The sequence below is a fragment of the Choloepus didactylus genome, chromosome 2, assembly GCF_015220235.1.
Source record: "Choloepus didactylus isolate mChoDid1 chromosome 2, mChoDid1.pri, whole genome shotgun sequence".
Taxonomy (NCBI): Eukaryota; Metazoa; Chordata; class Mammalia; order Pilosa; family Megalonychidae; genus Choloepus; species Choloepus didactylus.
This window is the reverse complement of record NC_051308.1, coordinates 208,235,879-208,261,839: the sequence shown is the minus strand read 5'-3', so window position 1 is coordinate 208,261,839 and position 25,961 is coordinate 208,235,879. Positions and strand designations below refer to the sequence as shown.

At 37.6% G+C, this 25,961-nt stretch overlaps 1 protein-coding gene and 1 pseudogene across 9 annotated transcripts in view; one reads left to right on the top strand and one right to left on the bottom strand.

Annotated features, from left to right (window-relative positions):
• Positions 1 to 25,961, bottom strand: part of SCMH1 (Scm polycomb group protein homolog 1) — a 234,828-nt gene that overhangs the window by 184,989 nt on the left and 23,878 nt on the right. The gene's annotated exons all lie outside the window — the stretch shown is intronic.
• Positions 21,643 to 22,189, top strand: LOC119527481 (annotated as a pseudogene).

The following is a 25,961-nucleotide window of genomic DNA, read 5'->3' as shown; positions in this document are numbered from 1 at the left end:
CATGACTCCTGGGGATGAGCCTGGACCTGGCATCATAAGATTGAGAAAGCTTCCTGGACCAAAAGGGGGAAGAGAAATGAAACAAAATAGTTTCAGTGGCTGAGATTTCAAATGGATTCAAGAGGTCATTCTGGAGTTAACTCTTATGCATTACATAGATATTCCTTTTTAGTTTTTAGTTTATTAGAACAGCTAGAAGAAAACACCTGAAACTGAACTGCAAACCAGTATTCTTGATTCTTGAAGACTACTGTATAACTATATAGCTTATATGGTGTGACTGTGTGATGGTGAAAACCTGATGGCTCACACTCCCTTTACCCAGTGTATGGACACATGAGTAGAAAAATGGAGACAAAAAAGTAAATAAAGAATGGGAGGGAGGAAGGGTATGGGATGTTTTGGGTGTTCTTTGTTACTTTTATTTTTATTCTTATTTTTATGTTTTTGGAGTAATACAAATGTTCAAAAATTGGTGGTGATGAATGCACAACTATATGATGATACTGTGAACAACTGTTGTACACTTTGGATGATGTGTGGTATGTGAATATATTCCAATAAAATTGCATTTAAAAAAAAAAAAAAACCTCCCCTAAATGTGACACTAGAAAAAGATTAACCGAAGGCATTCTCAGGAAAATGTAAAGAGATGATCGGCATGCCAGCAAATAAATTAACGGTAGAAATGACGGTGTAGGACCACAGACAGTACAGATAGAACCAAATAATGAAAACCTGGCAAATGAAATTCATCACAGGGATAAAGCAATGTAAACAGACTCCAAATCAGTTATAAATCTCTTACAATAAAGTCCCAAGGAATCACAAGAGAAATTTCAATACAGTTGGGTGAGTAGAGGAGGGCTAGAGAGACAGATCTGTGATATTACAATAATGGTAAAATCTAGGTGGTGAATATAATGTTCATTGTAAAATTCTTTCAATTTTATTCTATGTTTGAAGTTTTACATACATTAAATAAAAGCTTTAAAATATTTCAATGAAGACGCCGTCTCAAAGCTCAATATTGGGCAATAGTGAAAAGCACACAGCTACTTAGCAGGATTGGAAGAGTGCCATCAAAGAAGCTAGAACTGAAGAAGTGGGTAAGCTAGAGCAAAGAGAATGAAGAACAAACATTTATTGTTGGTTAGCACTTTTACATATAATTGCCATGTCTTCAAAACAAATCTGAGAATTAGATGATGTCATCTCTAGTGCACACACAAACACACACACATGCACATGCACAACTCTAAGGCTCACAGACTAACTTAACCAAGTTACTTGAATTATCGGTATATGTTAAGCTTGATCAAGCCTGAGACCGTTTACTTAGGCTAAAAAAATCTACCTGAAATCTAAATCAATCTTCATGATTTATTTTCCACAGGTATCTAGGAATATGAATAATATCTGCAAGTACCCAGGCAAGTTTCAGTTGGTGAGGCACTTTGAGAATCATTTGAAATATACTTTCTAAATATAAATGGTAACTTCCAGTTTCAAAGTCCTTTCTTTTCAAAATTATCTGAATTGTCTTTTTTGTATTATAGTTTGTTTTACACTTCTTGTACATTCTTGTCAGCATTGTAATTCCCTTGGAGTTAGGATCCAGATCTGATTTATTTCTACATTCTTTTAAACACAATGCCTTGAATTGTAGGTGCTTAGTAAATCTTTACCAAGATCCTTGCAATGGATGTGCAAGGCGACTAGGATAACTATTCACATTATTCTTCTTGAACATTTAAGGACACAGGGGCAGAGCAAAGTCTGGTGCTATTTCTCAGTCAAACAGCTCATTTGTTGAGGTAGGGGTCCAGTCGTTTCCTATTGCACACTGACTCCAAAAAAGACACTAAGCCTGATTCTCCAGTTGAGGGTTTGGCAGTGTGTCCAAAGGAAAAAGCTATAGTTATGCTATTTTTTTAAATGTTTGGAAAATACTGAAATATGGATCTTAATGTGAATATAAACTGTTTGTAAACTTCCTGATTTTTTTGTTTTATTGGGGCAGAGTGTTAGAAAAACAATGAAAAGTGTTTCTTAAAAATCCTAAACTTGGTTGTAATTACCTTGTATGAATTACCTCAAACAAGAACAGCAGTTGAGACATGATAAGTTAACATTTATACTCAGTGCTTCCTTGCAATTCCATGTGTGTGTTATTTCCCTTGATTTTTTTTACAATACCCAGTGAGAGATTATTATCATTTCCATTTCACCGATGAAGAAACTGCAGAGAGAGCTAGTTCAAAAAGATAGTAGGTGTTTGAACTGGGATTTGAAGCAATCTTGGTCATGCTCTTTGTATTCTACTATGCAACTACTTCCTTGCAGTCTATTCAAGAGTCTTGTAACAGGGCTCTGTCTCCTCCCATTCCATCCTGTGTATGGCAACCAGTGTAATCTTTCTAAAGTAAAAAATTTGATCATGTTCTCCCGCTTAAAAACCTCAATAGCTCCATGTAGCCTGCAGGATGAAATCCACCAAACTCCTTGGCATAGCCTACAAAATTAAGATTTGGCCTCTGATTACTTCTCCAGCCTCATCTAATGCCCATTTTTCCTTCTCTTTCCCTCTGCCCCGAAATCATTCCAACTGATTTGCAGTCCCTTAACTCATCTGCAAGAAGGTCCTCTTTCCCACTATACTCCCAACAGCTTGTCAACTTACAATTCATCCTTCAAACTTTAACTCAGTAGCTGGCAATGTGGAACATGACTCCAGGGATGAGCCTGGCCCTGGGCATTGTGGAATTGAGAAGGCCTTCTTTGACCAAAAGGGGAAAGAAAAGTGAAACAAAATAAAGTCTCAAAGGTTGAGAGATTTCAGATAGAGTTGAGAGGTCATTCTGGAGATTATTCTTATACATTACATAGATATCCCTTTTTAGTTTTCAGTGTATTAGAATAGCTAGAAGGAAATACCTGAAACTGTTGAACTGTAATCTAGTAGCCTTGATTGCTGAAGATGATTGTGTAACTATATAGCTTTTATGGTGTAACTGTGTAATTGAAAACCCTGCAATAGACACTCCCTTTATCCAGTGTATGGACAGATTAGTAAGAAAATAAAGTAAAAAAAAAATAATAATAATTGGGGGGAGGGGGATAAAGGATATGGAATTTTTGGGGTGTTCTTTTTAATTTTTATTTTTTATTTTCTATTTTTTAGAATAATGAAAATGTTCAATAAGTGATTGTGGTGATGAATGCATAACTAAATGATGATGATTATCTGGTATGTGAATATATCTCAATAAAATTGCATTAAAAAAATTTAACTCAGAAATCAATATATCTCTTCTTCCTCAGCCTTCCTAACTCTCTTCCCCAGATAATAATTCCCTACATTTAAGTCTGGTTCACACTTACAATATTTAAACACCATATTATAATTATTTGCTTATATATCTTGCCTTCCTATTTAATGGTGAAGCCCTGAGGGATGTCTTATCTTTACATCCATAGGGTTTAATACACTGCCTGACAGTAGTAGGGCATCCAATACCTGTTTGTGTTGTTGAATTCAAACACTTAGAAAGTATGCAAGTCTTGAGACAGCATTTGAATTTTGCAAAATATAAATGTTTCAAAGAAAAAAAAAGCCTGAACCCTTTAACTGAACTGTGTACAACAGCAGTTGCCCTGAAGGTCCCTGCTAGCACTCTGTGCCCCAGCTGGGTCTCCAGAAGGTTCATTACTTTCATATTATCACTGTGGAAATTTATAAATGAGCTCAGTGCAAGAAAGACAAATTGAAATGACAGCCCTGGCGATTAACATCTCTTATTTAACACTAAAGCTAGTCACTCACTGGCAGTGCCATGAATATACCTTCTTCAATGCAAAACAATACTTCTAGAGTATCTTCTAAGAGACCTGCAAACACTGTGATTGACACTAAGGGGAATACAAAAAACTATAGGTCCTCATTGACATAGGCAAAGAAAGTGTTCTTGAAAAACAACTCAAAAGCTAAAAATACAGATGTCCATTATAAATAATCATAAAGGACAAATTCATCTTTTATGGTTCTATCCTAGGGCTTATTGAAGTGTGACCACGGCTCTTCTAGCTTTAGCCTGATGGAGGCAGGAGTTAAAAGAATGTGCAACGGCTTATCACGGGAACAGTTATTATAATGGCCCCTAGAGTGTAAACTCTTACAGCAGTCACATCTATTCCTGAATTGTAATGGCTATCTCCAAACTCTGAGATGCTGATCCCCTTGTGTATAACCTGATCAGTCTCTGGAATGCTGGGTATCTGTGTGACAGCTGAAACTCAGAGCAAGAGCTTGGCAGATATGAATGTCAATATTAGCGCATACAGCAACTGTTAAAAACAAAAGCTGAAAAAGAGCCCAGACTTCAATTAGAGATATGAATGAAGCACATCTGGTTAAGACTAGGGCAAATCGGGCCAAAGGGTAAAGGTCAAAACTGACTGTTTTGAAACCTCAACTTCCATGTGAGACCAAGGGAAGAGATGTTTATTTGGTGCAGTATCTATATTTTCCAAACAATATAACTTCTACAGTCAGTTTGTTCAAACACTACAATTACATGGAACTTTGAATAGGAAGTGAGATCTGGTACGTTTGTATAGGTTAGTGTGAAATAGTGACATATCCCAAAATAATTGGGCAGAGAATAAAAATATATATGCAGGATCCCCCCGAGGAGCAAAATGGGGATATGAAATGAAATGAAATAAAGTTTCAGGGGCTGAGAGATTTCAAATGGAGTCGAGAGGTCACTCTGGTGGAATTCTTACACACTATATAGACAATCCTTTTTAGGTTTTAATGTATTGGAATAGCTAGAAGTAAATACCTGAATCTATCAAAGTCCAACCCAGCAGCCTTGGCTCCTGAAGATGATTGTATAAAAATATAGCTTACAAGGGATGACAGTGTGATTGTGAAAACCCTGTGGATCACATTCCCTTCACCCAGTGTATGGATGGATGAGAAAAATGGGGACAAAAACTAAATGAAAAATAGGGTGGGATGAGGGGATGATTTGGATGTTCTTTTTTACTTCTATATATGATGACACTATGAACAGTTGATTGCACACCATGGATGATCGTATGGTATGTGAATATATCTCAAAATAAAAATAAAATAAAATAACATCTCTAGGAATTCCAACAGATTCAGAAGCTATTGGGGGCCCTAAGGGAATAAACAGAAAAATAAAAAACATAAAAAAAATAAAAAAATAAAAAAAGAATGTACAAGAAGCACAAGCATTAGGAATTTTCGCAGGAGGCTAAGCTAAAGTCTCCATCCTGGTCTGAAAGCTTTTGCTTTCATAGTTTCTTAGTACCAGAGCATCCCTCCCAGGGATTTAAGGCTGCTCTGCTGAGATAATACAAACAACAATAACAACAAAAAAATAAACAAAAAACCCCACAAAAACAAATCATAAGCTATTAACATAACAAAAGTAGATTTCATATTCAGCCAGACACAAGTTTGGTTTAAAAGAGAAAGAGAAATGACAGAGGAAACCATGTGGTTAGAGGGAACTGCTGTGCCCTCACTGCCTTTCACTAATGACTACAGTACCTCCAAGTAACCCTCAGTATTAGGTGGTATGTGCCAGGCACTGTGTTAAACGCTGTAGAGTGATGGATGTCATTTAATCCTCACCACAATCCCACAAGGAAAAGAAATCAAATAATGTTCTACAATACTACCCTTAACCACTACACTAAATTTTCTTTTACGTACCATTATCGAGTCCTGTGGTTCCCCAGTATACCCAACAGCAACCAGTGATATTAAATAAAAAAAACATAAGTGCTATACAGGGTATAAGTCACTTGGTTTTCAGATATTTGACCTTCACATTCTCTTTCACTACTCTCACACATTACATATTAATCAGCGCTCCTAAACTTTTTCTCATATGCAGAATTGGGCTTTTCATGATTTCTCTTGAGAAATAATAACTTTGAGCTAATCCATATTGACATATCTATCAAGGGGAAGAGTTGGGGTATTTTCCAGGTATTTGGGGACTGGGACTGGGGCTTATTTGCAGATGCAAGCCAAGGACAAAGACCCCAGTTAGGGACCTCTTGACTGATTCAATCACTACCCCCTGCACTGGCCCCAGAGAGTGGCAAATACCACTGGGTTGTGAGCAAGCAGGAGTTGGAAAAATTTCACCAGAGGACGTGTACATTTGTTTGGAGGGTTGCCAGCCAAAGCCTTACTTGATTCATAGAATAATGATAGTTAATTCTTCCTAACATGTTCTTTATGTGAACTAAGCACTAAGAATAAGTGAAATACAACATGCTTTTTTTAAAAATGAGCCATTTAAAGTCAACACATATAATAAAATAATTAATACAAATAGGAATCTATTTTGATAATGGTGATTTTTTTATACATATATGTTCTCTCCAACATGAAGACTCCTTGACAGCAGAAGCTATATTTATAGCTTTGTCTCAGAGATCAAGTTATCAGGTTAGGAAAGAAAATGTAGATTGAGAGCATACAATTTGTTCAGCTTAGTAAACATATGTTTCAGTGACTAAATGCCAGGTCTATGTTTGGTGCTAGCAATATAGGCTGAAAGATATGGTCCTTGTCTTTGATAAGAGTTTATAATCTAAAAAATTCTGAAAATAAAGTTCATACATTTTTTTAAACTTTTTATGATACAATATTTTCAAACTTACTAGACAATTACAAAAATAACACAAACCCCACACAGAGAATTCCAGCATACCCCTAACCCAGATACCCAGGTCCACCAATTTTAATATTGTGCCACATTTGCTGAGTCATTCTATCAATCAATCCATTTTCTGAACACTTGAGAGTAGGTTGTATAAATCAAGATCCTTGAAAACTCAATACTGCCATGCACATTTCCTAAGAACAAGGATATGGACTTATGTAACCATCTTAGGTACAGTTATCAAGATTAAGAAATTTAACATAGATACAAAGTTTACAGTCTATATTTCAATTTTTTCATATGTCTCAGTAATGTCCTTTTGAGCCTTTCTCTTCTCTTGCTAGATCCCATCCAGTACATACACTGCATTTAACTGTCATTGTCTCTTTAGTTGCTCTTTTTTCTTTCCTTAAACTTTCCCATCTCAAATCTCTCAAGCATACCATTCAATGGGATTAATCACATTCACAATATTGTGGTATCCCCACCACCTTCCATAACTGAAACTTTTCTATCTCCCCAAACAGAAACCCTATACCATTATGCATTAATTCCCCATTCTTCCTACCCCCTTCCCTGTCAACCTGTACTCTAATTTCTGTTTCTTTGAGCTCACTATATTTTCTTCGTAGTTATTATGGAGCTTAAATTTAACAACCTGAATCTCTTAACAATTTCATTTGCTTTGATATCAACTTTACTTCAATAGAATACCCAAACTATGTTCCTATATCCCTATGTTCCCCCCACCTTTATGTGGTTCTTGTCACAAATTTCATTTTTATACATTGTCATGATTCCAAAATACCTTTCAGATCCTGTAGGAAGTAAAAAGTGGAGTTACAAACCAAAAATACAATTGTACTGGTATTTATATTTACCCCTGTTATTACCCTCATCAGAGATTTTTTCAAGCAGCTTCCATGTATCAGCTATATTGTTCTTTTTTTTCAACCTGCAGAACTCTCTTTAGAGACCCTCTGTAGGGCTGGTCTGGTGGTGACAAATTCCCTTAGCTTCTGTTTATCTGGGAATGTCTTAATCCCTTCTTCAGCTTTGAAAGACAGTTTTGCAGGATATAGAATTCTTGGTTGCAAATTTTTGCTTTCTGCACTTTATGTCATCCCACTGCCTTCTTGCCTCCATGGTTTCTGATGAGAAACTGGCACTTAATCTTCATGCTGCTTTCTTGTCAGTGAACACTGCTTCTGTCTTGCAACTTTCAGAATTCTCTCCTGATCTTTGGCATTAGATAGTTCAGTTATAATATGCTACAACATGAGTCTATTTGGGTTTATCCTGTTTGGAGTTTACCGAGCATGCTGGATGTGTATAGTCATGTCTTTCATTAAATTTGGGAAGTTTTCAATCACTATTTCTTTGAATATTCTCCCTTCCCCTTTCTGTCTTTCTTCTTCTTCTGGGACTCCCACAATGCATGTATTAGTAAGCTTGATGGTATTCAACAGTTCCTCAGACTCTATTCACTTTTCTTCATTCTTTCTTCTTTCTGCTCCTCAGACTGATTTTAACTGTCATCTTCAAATTTTCTGACTTTTTCTTCTGCCAGCTCCAAACACCTGCTGCTTCTCTTCTAGGGATTTTCAAAATTTGTTATGTAATCTTCAGTTCTTTTTGGTTCCTTTCATAATTTCCATCTCTCTGTTGATATTCTCTTTGTGTTCATCTATTGTTTTCCTGATTTCTTTCAGTTCTTTGTCCATGTTTTCCTTTAGCTCTCTGAATGTATTTAAAACCACTTTTTAAAAGTCTTTGTCTGGTATGTTTCAGGTCTGGTTCTCCTCATTGATGGTTTCTAATGCTTTAATCTTCTCCTTTGCCTGGGCCATTGCTTCCTGCTTTTTTTGTATGTTTTGTAACTTTTTTTAGAAACCTGGACATTTGATATTTTAAGGTGTTATCACTGGGATTTAGACTCTGAGGCATCTGTTCCTTAAGTCTGTATCATGCTAGTGTTTAACAGAGCTCTCCTTGATTGCCAGGAAGCAGAAGAAAGAAGAAAGCAGAAGAAAACACCTTTCCCCATCTTTGCAGATTGACCTGTGTGAATACTCCTCTTCAGGGCTTATCCAAACAATGAGTTAAGAGAATAGCTCTGGGCCAAAGTACAGGTGCCTCCCTGATCCTTTCTGTACCTGAGCCTTGTCTTGGCCATGTAAGTGTGGCCCTAGAAATTCCCCCATTTACACAGTTCCAAATGTCTCCTCTTCCCCAAGAAATAGTTCCTCATAGTCCTAGGCACTGCACTGTATGTCCAATAGCCAGCAATCCCTTATCCCAGGAAACATGACTTGACTATTTTCCCACAGTGTTCTGCAGGAGAATTCAGTGAGCTGCCTTCTACATGCAGCGCATATTCTAGGACAGCGGCCCTCAGGCCACCACTAGACAGACTGTGCCAGATACACATGCTCCCTATATGTTCACAATGGTTATTTTGCCCCCTCCGATACTGAGAGGAGGCATCCTCACTGGGATTGTAGGTCAGCTCTGCATGGAGCTGGTGAATGGTTAGGGAGGGCCAGTCAGGGCACCATGAGATCCAACCACTTTTAAGCAGCCTTTTTCTTGATTCAGCCCTCACTCTGTTATCATGGTCCTATACTGCTTTCTTTAGCTTTGAGAAAGATGTTTCTTCCAGTTTCTGCTGGTTGTTCAAAGCTTCTGTGGGGATATAGAGCCCTGAAGCATCTTACTCTGTGTTCCGGTTTGCTAATGCTGCCAAAATGCAAAACACCAGAAATAGACTGGCTTTTATAAAAAGGGGCTTATTTGATTACACAGTTACAGTATGAAGGCCATAAAGTGTCCATCAGCAAAGGCTACCTTCACTGGAGAAAGGCTATTAGCATCCAGAAAACCTCTGTTAGCTAGGAAGGCATGTGGCTGGCATCTGCTTGCCCCCAGGTTGCGTTCCAAAATGGCGTCCTCCAAAATGTCTGCATCAGCTTCCAACGGCCGTCTTCAAAATGTCTGCCTCAGTTCCAGCTAGCTATGAGCTCCTTCTGTCTGAGCTTACACAGTGCTCCAGCAAACTAAACAAGGCCCACACTGAATAAGTGGGGCCATGCATCCATGGAAATTATCCAATCAGAGTTATCACCTACAATCAGGTGGGTCACATCTCCATGGACACTGAACTAATAGGTTCCAACCCAATCCACACTAATACGTCTGCCCCCACAAGAATGCATTAAAGAATATGCCTTTTTCTGGGGGATATAAATATACAAACCAGCACACTCTGCCATCTTGATTTGGGCAGGGCCAAGTTCTTATCTTTTGACTGGAACTTTTCTTGTACTATTTTTTTTTATGCAATTTTATTGAGATATAATCACATAACATATAATCATTCAAAGTGTATAATCAGTTGTTCACAGTAACATCATATAGTTGTGCTTTCATCACCACAAACTCTGAACATTTTCATTACTCCAAAAAATAAAATAAAAATTGAAATAAAAAAGAACATCCAAAACATCCCATTCCCCTCCTCCCCTCATTGTTCATTACTTTTTTAAAATACAGTTTAATTGAGATATAGTCACATACCCTACAGTCATCCACAGTGTACAACCAATTATTCATAGCACCATCATACAGTTGTGCGTTCATCACCAGAATCAACTTTTGAACCTTTTCCTTACTCCAAAATAAAAATAAAAGCAAAAAAAAATCTTTCCATCTTCTCCATCCCACCCTATTTTCATCTAATTTTTGTCCCCATTTTATCACATATCTATCCATACACTGGATAAAGGGAATGTGAGCCACAATGTTTTCACAGTCACATAGTCACACTATGCAATCTACATATAGTTATACAATCGTCTTCAAGAATCAAGGTCACTGGGTTGCAGTTTGACAGCTTCAGGTATTTCCCTCTAGCCATTCCAACACACCAAAGGCTAAAAGGTGATATCTATATAGTGTATAAGAATACCGTTCAGAGTGACCTCGAGACTCCATTTGAAATCTCTCAGCCAATGGAACCTTATTTTGTTTCATGACTCTTCCCCATTTTGGTCAAGAAGATCCTCTCAATCCCACAGTGCTGGGTCCAGGCTCATCTCCAACAGTCACTTCCTGAGCAGCCAGAGGGATTCACACCCCTGGGAGTCACGTCCCACATGGGGGGAGGGCAGTGAGTTCACCTGCCGAGTGGGCTTAGAGGGGGGGGGGGCCACATCTGAGCAACAAAGTGACTCTCTAGCGGAGACTCCTAGGCACAATTGTGGCCTTAGCCTCTCCCTTGCAGCAACTAGCCTCACAGGGGAAAGCCCCCATTTTGAGGGCTCGGCCCACTAAATTGGCAGTCCTCAATGTTTGCAGGCATTTCCCCAGGTGGGGAAGTCCAACACTTCTGCATTTCTCCCCAGCTCCTCAGCAGGGCCCCGGCAAATACACTCATACTCTCTGCCCATATCACTCTGGAATGTGTCAGGATTTCACCCCAGCAGGTACAAACTCACCAAATCCCACTTCCCATTCACTGCTCCCTACACCTATGGTGTTAAAACAAACTGATCGTCCATGTACTACTTTTGAAGAGCTGAACCAGGTAAACTGGGATACAAGAGGACAAGGAAACCATTAAGAATATTCAATTCCTTTGCAATGCCATCTTGGCTTTGATCAGTAAGAACACAAATCAAATAGTGCATCTGATGCTTCATAAACTTGTGGCATTGGATAAATTATTTAGTCTCCTTAGCCTCAGCTTCTTTTACTGTCAAATGAAGATGGATAAAGTCACTTATTGACATAGATTGCAAAGATCAAATAAACAACATGTCTGGCTAAAACAAAAAGTACTAACTAAATGATAACCATTATTATTACCATAACCATTATCATCATATGATCATTAATACCATATTCCAATATTCAGGATGGCATAGCTGAATGTTCACAGCAAGAAAAGGCTAGGTGGCAAAAGAACTGAAGCCTGATATCAATAAGCAATGACAAGTCTTGAGAGCAGACCCAGCTACGAGTGGGAATGCTCAGGTGTGACTATGGTTTGTTAATTTTCTTTTGGTAAGGCAGGAGTATATTGGAAGGAATGAAGTTATTTCAGGATATTTGTTTTTCCTATTGCTTTGCTTTGTTTTGTTTGGAAATGTTTTTTTATTTGATAAATAAGGTAATTTAAAAAAAATGCTGGTAGAGACAAGTAAAAAAAGATTCTTTTGCAAAAGTTAAACAAAATCAAACACTGGATTTCCTCAAAAATTTTTAGATGTTATAATTATATAGTTAGAACTATATAAAAACCTTTATTTTCATATAGGAAAAACCCTATTGTTATAACATACTAATGCTTTATAATACGAACTTCTTAGGAATGCAGCAACTGTATTACAGCAAAAGAGACTGTACCAAGACACATCGTAGCACTAAGGTGGAAGAAAGTATTATGCTAAGAGGCTCTGAAGAAGCAATGCTTGAAAAATCCAGACAGCTGGTATCTAGAAGGTTTTTACAGCAGCATTACGGTCCAAACAAGGCTAGTGGGTTTGGGGACAGAGTTTTCATTTCTGATAAGGAGTAATTAAAACACTTAAGAAGAGTATTGGGCAGGGAATCTAAAGAGGAAGTGAGAAGGGGGACCAAGATTGCATAATAGAACTGTATTACTCAGCCATTTTCAAAAGGATAGCTCACTGATTTATAATGACAGGGCAGTAGGGGAAAAAGGGGTAGTAGCAAAGTTAGTACAAATCCCACAAACTAGTCCTTAATTTTATAATATCTCCTATTAATCTGAATTTTCTGAGAATTAGTCCTAAATCCCTGCGGGAAAAATTGTGCAAGGTTTTGAAATTAGCAAGAGACTACTGCATAGTCTATCAATGTAGTATCAGAGCCTTCTAGGATTATCTGATTCTATAGGGATGTGCCATTTGGTTTGTCTTTGACTAGGTTATTTTGCAACTCTGTAAAGACTGGAGAAAATTTATAGAAAACTGATAGCAATGCAAATAATTCCTGTCCAAAGAACTATAAATTGTGCCTACAGAATGCAAGAGATTGTTGCCCTATGGATACTGACCAGTTTTGCATCCGCTGCAAATTCATTTCAGCATTCCTTGACTATGAATATGTGGTACTTTGAGTCCTCTTTTGAATTATCTTTGTTTCTCACTTTAAATAATGAGTTAAATAAAATTTTTATTTTATATTTGTATGAGAGTGATTTTACTTTTTTAAGGTAAAGAGCAACAAGTCTTTAATTTCATTTGAGGTAGGGACTGTGGCTTTCAATGTAGTGTGGTGAAAATAAAACTAGATTGGGAAAAGTTCTAGGTTTACACTTGTTAAATAAGTACTGATTGTAAATGACCCTGGCTAACTTCCATAGTTTCATCTCTAATTCTCATTGGTTCATATATCAAATAGGATTAATTCCTGCCTTGTCAACTTTTAAAGGCCTGCTGTGACAATCAGATGAGTGAATAAACCTGAAAGCATTCGGGTAATCTGTAGAACTCCCTGCTCCATCATCCACAATGCCATTAAAGTGATTTTTCTATAACATCTAAGGGATCCTCTGTTCAAAAACATTCACTGACTCCCCTTGCCTACAGGATGACATATAAACCGCTTAGGATGGTATACAGGACCCTCAGGAGATCTAACCCTTTCCTATGTTCTATCTGCTAGCTTTACCTCCAGTCAAGTCACTTCTTCTCAACCGTAATACCACAGCAGGTCTCAGTTACTTATATAGTCCCATACATTGCATATGCTGATTCCTTCCAACTGGAATGTCCTCTTCTTCACCCCCTCAGTCTATCTAATAAGCATCTACGCATCCTTTAAAACCCAACTCAGATATTACCTCTTCTGATAAGCCTTCCCAACACTACCAGACATAGTCACTGTCCCTTCCATAGAGTATATATTTATATTATTGCACTCTACATATTAAAATCTATTTGTATGTCTGACTTATTCACTAGATTGTAAGTCCTGAAGGATGAGGTTGATTCATCTTCATTTCTTTATCCCCTATACCTAGTACAGTGCCTGGCACATGGGTAATGCCAAATACGTGTTGTATAGCTGAAATGAAATGTAAGGCATTACTGTTATTATTATTTTTATTAATCTTCATTTTCCTCACAGCAACTATCATAATAAAACTAAGTACATACAAGGCATTTAGTAAATAAATAATCTCCACTCACTGTCATTTTTCACATTATTACACAACCCTAATTCACGATGGGGGCTGGGAAAGGGGGGTGATGCTAAAGCAACAGTAAATAAATTGATAATCAAACATCCAGGGCAAACTGCTAGATAGTTAATAAACCTACTGATGTAGGTGTTATTATTCTCATTTTATAGGACAATAAACTGAGGCACAAAGAACTTAACTTCTTTGAAGTCAAGGGGCTGGAAATAAATGGCACAAATTTTACTGTACACTTTCTGGGGTTTACTCGGCAATTTCTTGTCCTCTATTGCATATAGCCCTCACAATCCCATGAGATAAATGGGGCAAATGTTAGTATCTCCACATAACAAATAAAGTAAAAAAGATTTAGAGAGTTTAAATGACTTGTAAAGATCACACGGCTAGTGACTGCTAGATCTAGGACTGGAATATCTAGGTTGTGAGGACCCAGGGCCCCACCCCCTCCTCCATTTTGAGAGCAAGTTACATACGCAGCCGCCTACATGACCGGGACACACGTTAAAGGTCAACAGACCACCTCCGGGAGGAAAGAATGTATCGCCTTAAAAATCCCGTCCCCTGAGCACTGCTAATAACGAAATCTCGCGAGACCCTGCTGAAGCACCGTTGTCACACCCTATGAACCTAAGCCTTCACAAGCTACCCCCTTGGCACGACCCCCTCTCTTTTTGCACGGTTCACTTTCCACAGCCGGCTGCAACCATGGGAACATCTCCTGTCAGTAAGTCGCAATTAAACCCTTGCCCACTTCCGTGCCTGGCGTGTTCTTCAGTCCTAGGGCTAAGCTGGATTGTAACACAGGTAATGTGACTCCAAATCTTGTACATTTTCCATAGGCCAAACAGTCTCTCTTGCTAGTAAGAGATCACTTAAAGGTCATTCATAAAATTGAGGGAAAAGAAAAATCTATTCAAAATTAAACAAAACAAGGTACTATGTAGAAGATCAAATTCCAAATTTTTCAACCAAACCAATTTCAAGGCCATTGTACTTACCAGCTTTAATCTTCTCTGTGCACCCCATACCACACACAGAACTTCAACACAGGCCCACACAAGACATCCGTGTAGAAGGCTCATTACTTGCATTTTCTAAGGCACATATTTCATACCTTATTATATATATCATACTTAATATCCAGGGATTGGTCCCCCAGTGAGGAGAAAATCATGAAGCTTATCCAAGACCAAATAAAAACGTTTCCATGTCTGAGATACATGCCAAATATTGATGATTTTCCCAATTTACCCAACCAATACTTACTGAGAACTCTATGTGCTAGTCCCTGGACTAATGAATAGGAATTTATGTTAATTTAGATATGGAGATAAGCAAGCAAATACATTTAACAATAACGGAATATAATATGCATATGTTTTTATAAGTATGTTAAAATTAGAAACCAATTCTGTCTAAAAGAATTGAGAAAAGCTTCACAGGATGTGACTTTTGAACCAGAACTTGGAGAATGCCTCTTATTCCAGACAAAAAAAAGGAAGTTTAGGTAATTCCAAGCAAAGGGGAGTAGAAAAGTAGTAAGTAGTGAAAGGTCTTGTACAGTGTCCTGGGAAAAGAGGGTAAGTGGTTTGAGCATAGGCTATATACGGTGGGAGAAGTAAATGAACGAGAAAACTAGGTTGGAACCAGATCACGAAGAATGCCATTCTAAGAAGCCAGGAATATATCTTGCAGATTAGAGACTTTCAAACCTTTTTTCTCAAAGAACTACAGTATCTTCAAACAAATAGTTATGCAAAACAAGACAATAATCTACAGAGCTTTACTGGTAGCAGGGGAGTAAGGAAGCAGAGCCCATCCACCCTGCCGCACCTTCACATCCAGTTCCTGGGAAGCTGTAAGCTGCCTGCTTACAGACCTAGAGCAGTGCTACTACTCCGGGTGTGGTATCCATCACCCAACTGTTACCCTTTGGCCTTAAGTACGGAAATTGAGAGTAAGCACTTAGAAACTCTGTACAGCAATTAACAGTATAACTTTATGTTTGTTAAAATAAAAATTTGAGGTTTATATTTTGTCTTTTTAAAAATTTCATCTTTCTGACAGGTTATTTTTACCAAATTTTACAAAATTATTAGTTTTTGATGGATTGAAAACAAAACTGATTCTTCTACATATATAGTTTGAGAAGTACTGCCCTGAAAGTACCACAACTGATCAGAGTTATAATTTAGAAAGTTAGAAAAATAGCTCTAGCAGTTATTTAGAGGAGGAAAAACAACTGGCAAATACAAAGCCTAAACAGTATGAAAAGGTAAATAAACAGAAATTTTTAGATGACATAAGGATTACTTGTGTAAATGCTAAACATCTTGCAAACAAAGAATAAGGACTTTTAAGTTTACAGAAGGGGAGATCTCTACAGGTTAAAGAAGTCCAGGAGCACTCAGATAAGGCAGATTTTTAGAGAGGTAGACCTTAAGCCATCAATTTCTAGACCTGGATTCAGGTCAATATTATTATATATATATAACATTATTTACTGAAACACCCACTACATACCAGTTATAGGGATACAACATTGAACATAAGATATGGTCCTGTAATCACGGCACACATCAATCATCTAAAAACACAAATAGATGCTTCAATGTAAATTATGATAGGTACTACAAAGGAAAGTTACACATTACCATGAAATCACATAATGTGGAGATAAGATAGATTCTGAGAGATAAAGGAAGGATTCCCTGAAGAATTGATCCCAGTTGAAATCTAAAGAATGAATAGAAGTTAACCAGTCATGGAGAAGGGGAAAGAATATTCTGGCAGAGGAAACAGGCATGAGAAAAAAACCTGAAGTGGGATAGGACACATATAGCTCACAGAACAGAACAGAAAAAAGGGCGGTATGGCTGATGCTCATAAAGCAAGGAAGAAGGTGATAAGAGATCAAAGAGGCAGAGAAGCTAGATCATTAAAAGTACTTTAAGCTATATTACAATCAACAGAAGCATACAAAAAATATATGGTATAATTATCAGGCATGAAATTTAAAAAAAAAAATTAACCCTAAAACCAACATGGAGAATGGATTAAAGGACAGCCAGAGTAGTTGTAGGCAGAGTAGTTAGGATGCAAATGTAGTAATTCAGGGGAGAGATGACAGAAGCTTGGACCAGTTCTATGGCCGTGACGATTCATTCAACAAATATTTATTAAATGCCATTATATGCCAACTGCTGTGACTCGTGTTAGATTTATAAGAATAACATTGGCAAGATCACCAGCCTGGAACTTGTAAACATGTAAACAAAATAAATAACTACATTTTGTGATTAGTGCTAAGATGGAAATAAAGTCATGAAAGGCTTCTATGAGGAAGTGATTTTTAGCTGAAAAAGAACTAGAAAAGTCAGAGAAAGACCTTCTTAGGCAGACGGAACAGCATTTGCAAAGTCTCAGAGTCAGGAAAAGCTTGACATTTTCAACTAACAAAAAGGGAGCCAGTGTGACTGCAACTTAGCTAGGGATGGTGATACCACATGAGACTGGTTAAAAAGTAGGCTCTATATCATGTAGACCACAAGGAAAATATTGTTTGTATTTTCAGTACGATGGGAAACCACAGATGTATTGTAGGCAAGGAGAAGACACAACCTGTGGCCACTGCATTGCTGAGGGGTGGAATGCAAAGGGGAAGAATGAAAACCATTTAGAAGGTTGATTCAATGGTACAAAAGAAAAACAGTAGTGATCTAATTAGAATAAAGGCAGTGGTGATAGACAGGAGTGGAAGGATTCATTAGATATATAAGATATAGTCCTAACGGGTACTAGCAATGAAATAAAAATGGGGAAGTGATTTCAGAAATGATTCCCAGTTTTCTGGTCTGGGCAAATAGATGAGTTAGAGGGCCAACTGCTGAATTAGACAAAGATGTGCATGCAGCATAATCACCTGGAATGCTTTTTAAAACTACTAATCCCTGGGCTCCATTCCCTTGGATATTCTAATTCAATAGATTTTTTATTGATACATGGGATTTTTAACTTTAAAATGCTCTGCAGGTGTTTGTGATTATCAGCAAGGTTTGGAAAACACTGCTGTAGACAAAGTTAACCAGAGTTGGTTTCTATTGCTTATAACCAAAAGAACCCTAGAAGATACAGAAACTGGAAGAAGTGTGGTGCAAATGAGTCCCTAAAAGGTAGGATTAGCTGGACCAAGGTTGGGAACAGACCAGTGCAAATTTCTGTATCTCATGGTGAGCAGTTGGCCATCCTTATAATGTGGTATGAAACAGATGACTCAACCATGATCTGTTTTACACCAGGACTCAATACTACTGAGGTAGGCTGCAAAAAAGATGCAGGAGGGAAAATGAAGGATGTGAAGTGTATTGGCTATATATAGGGTCTTCAATCAGATTCTGTTTAAACAGAGACTGCCTAATATGAAATAGGGGAGATACTCAAAATATTTAACTAGTACAGTCTGGACATCACCCAATCAGAAAGAGTACCTTAACCAATTTGAACAGATACTGTCAATAAATAACAAGGCCATACAAGTGGAGACTATCGGCCCTGAGATGAACTGGTCAATCGGAAAGCAAAGGGAAGAAATAAGGCTTTTTAGGAAAGGTTTTTTCTGCCTACAGCCTGCACAGGGGCCTTGCTGAGTTGGAAAATTCTACCTAGGGTTAAAAGTGGTACAAGAAAAGCCAGAAAGGCAGAACCAACAATTCGGATAAGCCTAAGACTTAGGAGAGGCTTGATTCCCCCAGAGTCCTCCAAGCACCTCTGTTATGCATTCCTTGCCTGATAAAGCTGGGAAACAATCCAGAAGCACGGAGCAAATTATTATCTCCCTTCCCCAGGCCCTGTTTCAAATTAAGTGAGCCAATAAATTCCTTTTTTGCCTCATTTAAGTTGGGGTTTCTGCCCTTTGCACTTAATGAACTGGAGCACTGCTTTTGTCAAAAGACTCACCAGGACATTACTCCAAATCTAACAAAACAATCTCCAGGTCAGGGTATCTGTTATTTTGTAGTAAGTGTTCCAGATCATCCATATGATCAGATAAATTGGGGAAATACTAGCTTAGGCTAAAGTTTACACTAAACAAAAGTCTGGCTGTGCCTTTCCATAATCTATGAAATATAGCTCTGTTCTTTTCCAGTAAAACAGAGGAAGGGCATTATAACAGTATTTATTTAGAACTTACTATAAACCCACCACCAGAAGCAGACCATGATATATAGTGGGTCTGCAAAGTTTAATATATTGCCTTGCCTTCAAAGGATCTTACATTCTTTAATTTGTAGAAAAGGCAAGACATATAAATATGAAATTCAGCAGATACTGTTAAACCTGTCTCATCACTGGAATCATCTAAAGAACTTTTTGGTAGATCAGGAGTGGCAGACATGGGATTGAAATTCCTTATCCATAATTTAACAAAGATATTTCCAATATGGTCAATGAAAAATATAGTTCTTTTTTAATATAAGATGAAGGAGCATCCTAAAAAAAAATTAGGCATAATGAAAACAGTCCATTAATTCATAGTTGGATTTAATGAACATGTGCTGAGCAGTCACTGTATTAGGCATCTAAATATAAGTTTTCATTAATAACTAATAATCAGAATGCCAGCATACTAGTTAACTGCCTGAACTGACACTCTCTTCTCAGCCTAATGGTTTATTTAAATGCCATCATTAGGGGGATTTACCATATCAAAAGAAAATTTTGTTAATGTAGGGAATAAAGAAGTCAACAAAAACATTACTGGAAGGTTTTCAGCATGGTGGAGTTGGGAGTTCTAGCATTTGGTTCATCCTCTAGGGCAGCTAGTCAATAGCCAGAAATTGTTTAAAACAATTATTTGTGGAGGGGGGGGGTAAGGGCAGGGGGAGAGCTTCAGACACCAGAAAAACACTACACCATCCAGGGAAGAGCGGAAGAGGTTGATAAACTGCAGTGAAGACCTGTGAGTAGATCTCTCCACGCTGCAGAGGCTGGTGCACACCCCCCACTGGCATGGCAGGCTGCGTGAGACACTCCCCAGCTGGAAGTAGAAGCCTTCTTTCCCAAGAACAGCAAGGGAGGGGACATAGCTGGGCATCAATTGCGGCTTTTGATTAGTGAATTTGGACTGCTGGGTTCCAGTTCTGAATACAGCTAAACTTCCAACACGCCCAGGACAGAAAGCAGCTGGCAGCCTCTGTTTCAATCTGCTCCCTGCAGGGAAGGAAGCAGGTCTGATTGAGAGACATAGTAACTTCTCAGGTGGCAGGAAACAATTGGCTGAAGGGTGGCTCTTCCCCAAAAAAAGGAAGGGGGGGCAAGGCTGGGCACTGACTGTGGCTTTTGATTAATGAATTCAGATTTTGGATTCCAGTTCTGAGAACAGCTAAATTTTCAATCTGCCCAGGACAGAAAGCAGCTGACAGCCTCCATTTCACCCCTACCACCTGTAGGGTGGAAGTGCGGCTGATTGAGTCACAGTAACTTCTAGGGAAACGTTTGCTGAAGGGTGGCACTTCCCCAAGAAAAGGGGAGGAAGGGGCATGACCCAAAGCAGTTTGTGGCTGTTGATTAGAGAACTCAGATCACAGAGTCTGGGATCTGAGCAACAGTTTCAACCTGCCCCTGCTGAAAGCAGCTGGCAGTCTCTGTCTCAACCACTCCCCTACAGGGGTGAAGTCAGTTGAGACTTAAAGGCACAATACCAACTTAGGACTGTGGGGAACAGCTGGCTGAAGAGTGCCATCTGCTGGGCATGCCAGGAAAGCACAGTTTTGGGGAGCCGTCATAGAGAAGATTGGCGTCCTTTTTGGATCTCCTCCCCAGGGCACTATGGAACTGATCTACAACCCTTTGTGAGTCTCTGGGCCTGTTTTGACAGGGAAAAATTGAGTTGGGAAGGTCCTTTTCAGAAGGACTACACCCCCAGAATGAGCCCTCCAGGTAAAAGCAGCTAGAGATAATGAAACGAGTGTTAAAAACATATAGAGGTAAATCAAAAACAAACAGAACAGATCAATATTCCTGGAGGATGAATAGCGGAAAGGAAGCTTTCTCCTGGGGGTGAAACAATTGCACAAATAGTGCAATCTCCGAAATTGTACTGTCTATCCATGGCAAGAATCAGATGAATAAGAGCTGAAAAAATTCTGATCAGTTAAACAAGAGCTATTCTAAAGGTCCAAAATAAGTTGAACCAACTATCAAAGAATAGTTTTAGACAAAGCCAATCAACAAGAAAACCCTTGAGAAGAGAGAGAAACAGACCTCCAGAGTAAACTCATCAAGAAAATCAGATGCCTAGACACCAGCAAAAAATTACAAGCCATACTAAGTAACAGGAAGATATGGTCCAGTCAAAGGAACAAATTAAAACTTCAGACAAGATACAGATTTGAAACAACTAATCAATGATGTTCAACAAATCTCCTAAATCAATTCAAAGAGATAAAGGAAAATATGGCAAAAGAGATAAAGGATATTAAGACACTGGGTAAATATAAAGAAGAATTCGAAAGCATGCAAAAAAAAAAATGACAGAACTTATGGGAATGAAAGGCACAAGAGAAGAGATTAAAAAAAAAAAAATACACTAGATGGAGAGCTGGAGTAGGATCTGTGACCAAGAGAAGAGAGGGGGAGGAGGGGAGATGGAGGAGGCACCACACCAGAGGGACTGTCAGTATTTAAATAGACCACACCATGCATGAGTACAAGCTAGTGGTCCTTGGTTTAGGAGGTGTGGGGAAGTCTGATTTAACAGTTCAATTTCTTCAGGGAATTGAAAAACATGAGTCAATAGAAGATTCTCACAGAAAGAAATGTGAAGTAGACTGCCAAACACTGTGTGCTTGAAATCCTGGATACAGCAGGAACAGAGCAATTTACAGTGATAAGGGATTTGTATATGAAGAACGGCTAATTGTTTGCATTAGTATATTCCACTAAAGCTCAGTATACATTTAATGACTTACAGGACCTGAGGGAACAGATTTTACAGGTTAAGAACACAGAAGATGTTCCAGTTATTTTGGTTAGAAATAACTGCAACCCAGAAAATGGGCGAGCAGTTGGCAAAGAACAGGGTCAGAATTTAGCAAAACAGTGGTGTAACTGTGCCGTTTTAGAATCTTCTGCAATGTCAAAGATAAATGTTAATGAGATATTTCATGATCTGGTCAGAAAGATAAATAGAAAAACACCAGTGGAAAAGAAGAAGCCTGAAAAGAAATCATGTCTGCTGCTCTAGACCCACAGTAAGCAGCAGCTCTGAGCCAGATTACAGGAATGAAGAATTGCCTAACTGGAAAGTGCCAACATTCCAGACTTCAAAAAACAAATCTGAAGAGGCTTCTCCTGTTTTATATATTATGTGAAGAATTTAGATCTTATATTGGTTTGCAAAAGTTCCCTGGAGAAAAAATTGCTCTGTGTATATCTCTTGGAAAATAAGATAACAGTATTTCTCCTTTGCAAGAGCAATTATAACAGATGTGAAAATAAATATACTTGACTCTAATATAATTATACAAGAGCATGGATGCATTTCAAATGTTAGATACTGCTACTATAATCAGATGATTTCATATTGAACTTTTTATCATGATTCTTCCCTGTCAAGCACTAAAAATTTGAACCATTAAACTTTATATCTGTAATGATATAGAATACAGATTATCAAATTTCCCCTCAACTCACTGCAGCAGATAACTTATTCTGAGTCACACCAACTTCATTTTATATTTAAAAAATTATGACCTATCACTCTATCATTATATTCTAATTGAAACTGTGCATAATGCCTTGGGAAAACGGGCCTTTATAGGAAAAAAACTGGGATAACTGGTTTCTATATCTTTCAAAGCTAAAATATATAATATACTAAACCAACTCTAATATTGCTTCTTGTGTTTTACTGTCAGATTAAATTACAGCTTTTATGGATGATTACATTTTAGTACATTTTCATTTGGTTTGTGTGTTTTTGCTATTGTTTAAAGATTGAAGACCTTTATTTTATAATAACTAGATTGTTTTAAATGCGACAGGTATTTCTGCCTGGTACCTGCAGAATATTCAGCTTTAAACCCTACAGAGGTTTCTCTAGAAACAGACCTCAGGTTTTTTTGTTCCGGATATATTTATTCCAGTAAAATACATTGGACTACATAGAATGGTTTTATATATTCTCTCTTTGTCTTAAAGATTGTATCTTACTGAATGACAATATCCCACTGTGTATTATTCTTATATGTAGAAAGATAAGTTTAATAATGTATCAAAGATTAATTTATACTATTTCAAATCTGCCACAGCTTGTAATTTCATCAAGGGAATCCTGGTGCCATTGTTAATTTCTCGGGTGTGAGCTCACCAATGAAGTGTTATGTGAAAATTTTCAAACTTGCTTTATAATAGGTTGAAGGGTAAGAGAGAGGTGAAAGTTAAAAAGCATAAAAGGAATGTGTCCATTGCTTTTGCTTCGACTATATGAAATAGTATAGAAGTGTATGGAAAAGATAGCTAAGTTAAAATTTTTAGCTGACTCTAGAGGTGATTTTCTTTTCCTTCCCAGGTCCTTCCGTTTTTCAAAAGATGGGGCTTAAGTAGGACATGGACCTAGGGTGATAGTACCTATATATTCTCCACAGAGAAAGGTAAAGCAAACAGCTTGTTAGCCAACTAAGTGCTAGAGAAGGAAAGACCCAAACTTAGGAAACCCTGTGCCTTGTCCCTGAATATTAAGGAGAAGACCAGTCCCCCAAAATCTAAATTGTTGCTCAGGGATCTAGATACTGTTTTGCTGTAAATGGTTGTGAAGTGTTCATGCATCTTGCTGAGATTGTCCAGGAGGGTGGTCAGCCCAACAGTTACTAAATTGAAATTTGAAAATCAGATTTCAAATACAAGTTCTGGTCAACCTAAGAAAATGATAAAATATTGTGGAAACTATTTGGAAATTGAATACTTTTGAGTTTCTAATAAAACTTAGTTACCTTAAAAAAAAAAAAAAAAACACTAGAGGGATACAACAGCAGTTTGAACAGGCAGAAGAAAGGATCAGTGAACTAGAGGAAAGGACATACAAAATCTTACAGTCAGAAAAACAGACAGAGAAAAGAATGAAAAAAATGGAGCAGGGTCTCAGGGAATTGAATGACAGCATGAAGTGCCCAAATATATACCTCATGGGTGTCCCAGAAGGAAAACAGAGGGGAAAGGGGGCAGAAAGAATACTTGAGGAAATAATGGCCCAAAATTTCCCACCCTTATGAAGGACATAAAGGTACAAGTACAAAAAGCACAACATACTCCCAAAAAGCTAAACCCTAATAGACTTACTCCAAGACACAAACTAAACAGAATGTCAAATACCAATGACAAAGAATTCTGAAAGTAGCAAGAGAAAAGTGATTCATCACATACAAGGATGCTCAATAAGACCAAGTGCCAATTTCTCATCAGAAACCATGGAAGTGAGAAGGCAGTGGTATGATATATTTAAGGTACTGAAAGAGAAAAATTACCAGCCAAGAAGTCTTTATCTGGTAAAACTATACTTCAATAGTGAAGGAGAGTATAAAATATTAACAGATAAACCAAGAGAGTTCATTAACAAGAGACCTGCCCTACAAGACATACTAGAGGCTGAAAGGAAAAGACAGGAGAGAGAGGCATGGAGGAGAGTGTAGAAATGAAGAATATCAGTAAGGGTAACTAAAAGGGTAAAAAAAAGAAAGAAACAAAATTAAGATGTGACGATAAAAAAGCCAAAGGATTAAAAGGTAGAAGTAAGTACTGCCTTTACAGTAATAACATTGACCATTAATAGATTAAACTCCCCAGTCAAAAGACATAGATTGGCAGAATGGATAAAAAAATATGATCTGCCTATATGCTGTCTACAAGAGACTCACCTTAGACCCAAGGACACAAATAGGTTGAAAGTAAAAGATGGGAAAAAATTATTCCAGGCAAAGAGTAACCAGAAAAGAGCTGGAGTAGCTATACTAATATCAGATTTTGACTCTAAATGCAAAAAAAAAAAAAAAAATGTTAAAAGAGACAAAGAAGGATACTATATAGTAATAAAAGGGCAATCCACCAAGAAGAAATAACAATCATAAATATTTATGCACCTAACCAGGATACCCCAAAATACATGAGGCAAACACTGGCAAAACTGAAGGGAGAAACAGACATCTCCACAATAATAGTTAGAGACATCAATACACTGCTCTTATCAATAGATAGAATATCTAGACAGGATCAATAATGAAACAGAGAACTTGAATAATATGATAAATGAACTAGACCTAATAGACATTTACAGAACACTGCACCCCAAAACAGCATGATATCATTCTTCTCACATGCTCATGGATCATTCTCCAGGATAGACCACACGTTGGAACACAAAACAGGTCTCAGAAAATTTAAAAAGACTGAAATTATATGAAGTACTTTCTCTGATCACAATGGAATGAAGCTGGAAATCAGTAATAGCCGGAAAACTGGAAAATTTACAAATATATGGAGGTTAAACAACACACTCTTAATCAGCAGGTCAAAGAAGAAATTACAAGAGAAATCAGTAAACATCTCAAGATGAATGAAAATGAGAACACAAGATATCAAAACTTCTGAGACGTAAAGAAAGCAGTGCTGAGAGGGAAATTTATAGCCCTAAACAGTTACATTTAAAAAGAAGACAGAGCTAAAATCAAAGATCTAACTGCACACCTCGAGGAACTAGAAAAAGAACAGTAAGCTAACCCCAAACCAACCAGACGGAAAGAAATAACAAAGATCAGAGAGGAAATAAATGAAAATGAGAATAAAAATACAACAGAGAGAATCAACAAAACCAAAAGTTGGTTCTTTGAAAAGATCAATAAAATTAACAAACACTTACCTAGACTGATAAAGAAAAGAAGAGGCAAGAAGCAAATTAATAAAATCAGAAACAAAAGAAGGGACATTACTACTGATACCACAGAAATAAAAAAGATCATAAGAGG